Here is a 5,847-nt window from a genome sequence, read left to right as displayed (position 1 = left end):
GGTTTCTCACTGTATACACTTCATCAATTTGAGTGTCGTCATCGGACATACTGAGTGAATGGGGTAGGTTTGTTTCTCTCTTGTGGCCTCATTCGGTTAATCTTTGAAATGAAGGCGATTTGGATCAGCACTTTCCAGCTGTGTGCCGCAGCCCCTGGGGACTTGTAGTTCATGTCTTGTGCCTGTGACAAGGTGCTACACCGACTCAACTGTAGGAAGAGTTTTCAAAATTATTGTTGGGGCAGGGGGGGAGGTTGGGGTGCCTGGGTGGCTTAGTCAGTTAAGTGTTTGACTCTTGGTTTCAACTCAGGTCATGATCTCACGGCTTCGTGGGTTTGAGCCCTGCATCGGGCTCTGTGCTGGCAGTGTGGAGCCTGCTTGGGTCTCTCTCTCTCTCTCTCTCTCTCTCTCTCTCTCCCTCTCTCTCCCCCCCGCATCTTCCACCCTTCCTCCCTCGCTGCCCCTCTCCAACTTGCACTGTCTCTGTCTCTCGCAAAATAAATAAATAAATAAATAAATAAATAATGCCATCAGGGCGACTGGGTTGCTCAGTTGGTTAAAGCATCCATCCACCTTTGGGTTTTGGCTCAGGTCATGATCTCATGGTTCAGGAGATCGAGCCCCAAGTTAGACAGGCGTGGAGCGTGTTTGGGATTCTCTCTTCCTCTCTCTCTGCCCCTCCCCAACTCACGCATGCTCTCTCAAAGAAAAACAAAAAAGCAAACTGAAAGCTGTCTTTTAGATAAATCTTAGGTACAGTTTTGCATCCTGACATTTAGTTACCTTCATTTTGACTTCTATATGATTTCATTCTTATTTGGTCTGCTAAGCTTACAAGGGAGTGAGTGTCTCTCTTGGTCCATTCTCATGAATTACAGCTTTCTAATACATTATCCAGTACTTTTTATCCTTGAGAAATTTGTGTCCAGTTCCTACAGTTAGAGTCTAAACGGGTACAATTTAGGTTCCAATGGGAACGCCCAAGGACTGAGTCAGCACATTCACAGCACTTGTCAATGGCAGACGTTGCAAAATGATCCCACGTGCTTTCCTGCGTGTTTGAGGAGGGCCTTGAAGTCCTCGACACTAAGCTGCAATTTACTACCACTGTAAGAACATTTTTTATTCTTGTGCTGGAACTTGCTCCTTAAGTCTCAGATGCTGCCTTCTTTTCGGCCATTTGCCTCATTCTCAGAAAAGTAATGTGACTGGTTTGAGGATGCAGTGGGATGAATCTTTTTGCTGTATTAATTACAACTATAATTAATTACAGTTAGCCAATAGTCTTCTCCCAAGTAGCTTTCTCACTTCCCAGAAAATCTCCCTTTGCTATCAGTGTAAGGCCTCCGAAGAGCCTATCTGCATTTCTAGAAAATGGAGAGGGGGCGCCTGGGTGACTGGGTCAGTTAAGTGTCCGACTTCAGCTCAGGCCATGATATCACAGCCATGATCTCATGGTTCGTGGGTTCAAACCCTGTGTTGGGCTCTGCACTGCCAGCTCAAAACCTGGAGCGTGCTTTGGATTCTGTCTCCCTCTCTGTCCCTCCCCCACTTGTGCTTGCATTCTCTCTCAAAAATTAAATAAAAAGGAAAAAAATGGGAGATAACAAGTAGGATTATTTATTGCCTCCTGGTTTCTGCTTAATCTATAATTTGTTGATTAAAAGGAAACTAGAAGAGATTTATAAATAAAATACTATATATAGGGTTGCCTATGTGGCTCAGTCTGTTTAGGGTCTGGTTCTTGATTTTGTCTTAGGTTATGATCTCATGGTTGTTAGATTGAGCCCCGAGTGTGGCTCCACTCTGGGTGTGGAGCCTGCTTAAGATTCTCTTTCTCCCTTTCCTTCTGCTCTGTGCACATGTGCTCTCAAAAAAAGTAAATAGGGGCGCCTGGGTGGCTTGGTTGGTTAAGCGTCTGACTTTGGCTCAGGTCGTGATCTTGCAGTTCACCAGTTTGAGCCCCACATTGACAGCTCAGAGCCTGGAGCCTGCTTTGGATTCTCTGTCTCCCTCTCTTTTGGATTCTCTGTCTCCCACTCTCTGCCCCTCCCATGTTCAGGCTCTCTGTCTCTCAATAATAAATAAGTGTAAAAAAAGTTTTAATAAAAATATATATAAAAGCTTGTGGGATACAGCTAAAGTGCTTATAGAGATTTATAGTCTTTTTTTTTTTTAAGTTTATTGAGAGGGAGAGAGAGGGAGCATGAGTTGGGAGGGGCAGAGAGAGAATCCCGAGAAGGCTCCACACTCAGCAAGGAACCTGACATGGGGCTGGATCCCACAAACCGTGAGATCATGACCTGAGCTGAAATCAAGTCAGATGCTCACCTGACTGAGCCACCCAGGTGCCCTGAGATATATGGTCTTCAATGCTATTGAAAGCCTGAAAAATTGGTGAGCTAAGATAGAAGTAAAATTCCCTTCCAAAAGAAGGGAAGAAAGGAGTATAAATTTAAAGACAAAACCTACCATAGAAAATTGAAAAATTTATAATGGATACAATTAACAATGCCAAAAGTTGTTTTTGAAAATACAAATAGGGGTGCCTGGGTGGCTCACTCGGTTAAGCGTCTGGCTTCGGCTCAGGTCAGTTTGTGGGTTCGAGCCCCACGTCGGGCTCTGTGCTGACAGCCAGCTCAGAGCCTGGAGCCTGTTTCAGATTCTATATCTCCTTCTCTCTCTGACCCTCCCCTGCTTGCACTGTCTCTCTCTGTCTCTCAAAAATAAATAAAAAACATAAAAAAAAGAAAATGCAAATAAAATTCATAAGCCAAATAAGCCTTAGGAAGAATCATCTAGATAGAAAAAAAAAAATTCATGTATGAGACAAGGAAACCCAATCTTGCTCATGAACAGATGAAGAAAATCCCAAACAAAATATTAGTAAACCAAAGCCAGTAACATAAAAACCTCAAGGCCAAGTTGAGATTATTTCAGCAAGACTAGGTTGATTTAAGAACAGTGTAGTCACCATACTCACCCAATGAAGAAAAATCAGTTATCTCCAGAGAAGAAAAATTTTGATAAAATTCAGTGTTAAATGTTTAAAAGCTTCTTAGAAAAATAAATGCGTCTTAGGAACCTAGGAATAGGAGCTTCCTTCACATAAGAGTGTATATCTATCAAGTTATAGTAAACATTCTAAAGTTGCTATGGATTAGAAACTTTATGTCCCCCCGAGATTCATGTTGAAGCCTAACCCCTAATGTGATGGTATCTGGAAGCAGGGTCGGGGTGGGGGGGCCTTTGGGAGGTGATTAGGTCGTGAAGGCGGAACCCTCGAGTGGGATTAGTGTCCTTGGCAGAGAGAGGAGCTCTGCCATGAGAGGATCCGGCAAGAAGGCTGCAACCAGGGCAGGAAGTGGGCCCTCACCAGGTCCTGGATCTGCCACTGCCTGGATAATGGACTCAGGAGCCAGCCAGAGGTCTACATTGTTTAAGCCACCCAGTCTGTGGGATTTCTGTTAGGGCAGCCCAACTAAGACGATAGGGAAATGCTTAAAGCATTTTCATGAAAAACGGAATAAGACATTACTTCAAAACTGAAAATCGAGGTGCCTGGGTGACTCAAGTCAGTTAAGCATCTGACTCTTGATTTCGGCTCAGGTCATGGTCTCACGGTTCTGGGGATCAAGCCCCCTGTCTGGCTCTGCGTTGGGTGTGGAGCCTGCTTGGGATTCTCTCCCTCTCTCTACTCCTACCCCACTCACACATGTGTGCATCAGCACCCTCTCTCAAAATAAACTTAAAAAAATAAAAGCCCTGAAAATCCAAAATTAATCTACAAATGAATCTTTAGAATTAAATAAATTTAGAAAGGTTGCTGAACGCAAGGTCAATATAGAAAAGTCTGCTGTTTTACTATTATTTTTATTTCCAGTGGCTTCAAAGTAAGTATCAAACACTTTAAGACTAAATTCTAAAAAATTATGTTAACTACACTGAAAACCCCCAATTACTGAGAAACTAAATGGGGAAATACACCAGAAACAGGTAAAATCATCTTTCACATTCAATCCTCCCAAACTGATCTGTAGATGTGATGCAATTCCAGTAAAATCCCAACTGAAGTTTTTTGAATTGGTGATGGCTTTTTGAGGGTCTTAAACTGATTGTAAACTGTACATGCAAATGCAAAGGATCAGAATAGACAAAATACTCCTGGAGAGAAAAAAGTGGAAGAATTTACAATTCCAACTTCAAGAATATGATAACACAACGTGTACTGGCATAAGGATGACCAGCAAGGTTAGGGGGAATATAAACAGGCAGAGACCTATACATTGGACACGATTTGTCACAAAAGTAGCATATAACAGCATAGGTAGCAATGCTCATCAACAGTAGTATAAATGATGGTATATTCTTTTTTTTTAAACATATTCATTTTTGGAGACAGAGACAGAGCATGAGTCAGGGAGGAGTAGAGGGAGAGGGAGACACAGAATCCGAAGCAGGCTCCAGGCTCCAAGCCGGCAGCACAGAGCCTGATGCGGGACTTGAACTCAAGGACAATGAGATCATGACCTGAGCCGAAGTCAGACGCTCAACTGACTGAGCCACCCAGGAGCCCCAATAAATTATGGTATATTCTTACAATGAAAATGGGTTTCAACTAGATGGAGTAACATGGATGCATCTTGATAACATATTCAATTTATATTAAGTTCAAAAACAGATGCCTGGGGCGCCTGGATGGCCCAGTCGGTTAAACATCTGGCTTCTGCCTTCGGCTCAGGTCATGATCTCACGGTTCGTGGGTTTGAGCCCTGCATCGGGCTCTGTGCTGACAGCCAAGTCAGAGCCTGGAGCCTGCTTTGGATTCTGTGTCTCCCTCTCTCTCTGACCCTCCCCTGCTCGTGCTGTCTCTCTCTGTCTCTCAAAAATAAATTAAAAAAAAATATATTAAAAAAAAACCCAGATGCTTGTTTTAGGCATCAAAAGGTAGTTGCATTTGAGGAAAATGACGATTAAAGAGAACATAAGGAAGACTTTTAGGCAGCTGGCAGTGTTTTTGGCCTGGGGAGGAATTATGAAGGTGTTGATAACGGAAATGTCCATTTTAGATTTACAGGAAAACTGCAAAGAGAATTCCCATATACCCCACTCCTAGACTCCTCTATTACCCACATTTTACCTTAGTATATTGGTCACAATTAACATACCAGTGAGCCAATACTGACACATTAACTAAGGCATACCTCATTCAGATTTATTTTTACCTGATGTCTTCTGTTCCAGGACCCTACGTTACATTTAGCGGTCATGTCTCCTTGGCTCTGATAATTTCTCAGACTTTCCTTGCTTGTTTCTTGAAGCTTTTATTTTTTAGAGCAGTTCTAAGTTCACAGCAAAGTTAAGAGGAAGCAGAGATTTCCCACACAAACCCTTTCCCCCTCACATGCACGGCCCCCACTACCCCTGGGACACTTGTTGCACCTGATGAACCTACATTGACAAGTTCGGATTTCTACTCTTGGTGTGTCTGTTCTAAGGGTCTGAGATGGACCCGTTGGAGCACCCCGCACAGCAGTTTCCCTGCCCTCACAGTCCTGTGCTCCACCCATTTACCGTCTCCACAGTTTTGCCTTTTGCAGAACATCGTATAGTGGGGATCATACATGCCGGAACTCCCTCACACCGGCTTCTCTCAGTAATACTCATTGAGGCTTCCTCTGTGCCTTTGCGGCTGACACCTGGGCTGCCAGAAGCATCAGGTTTTTGTGTGGATGTGTTTTCAGTGATTGGTTTTCATACTCGAGGAGCATGTACTATTTTTATAACCACAAAAATAATTTGGAAAAGAATATCAATACATTTGATTGTATAAAAGAATAGACAAAG

The sequence above is a fragment of the Suricata suricatta genome, chromosome 1 (assembly GCF_006229205.1).
Source record: "Suricata suricatta isolate VVHF042 chromosome 1, meerkat_22Aug2017_6uvM2_HiC, whole genome shotgun sequence".
Lineage (NCBI taxonomy): Eukaryota > Metazoa > Chordata > Mammalia > Carnivora > Herpestidae > Suricata > Suricata suricatta.
Note: the sequence above shows the minus strand (reverse complement) of the source record.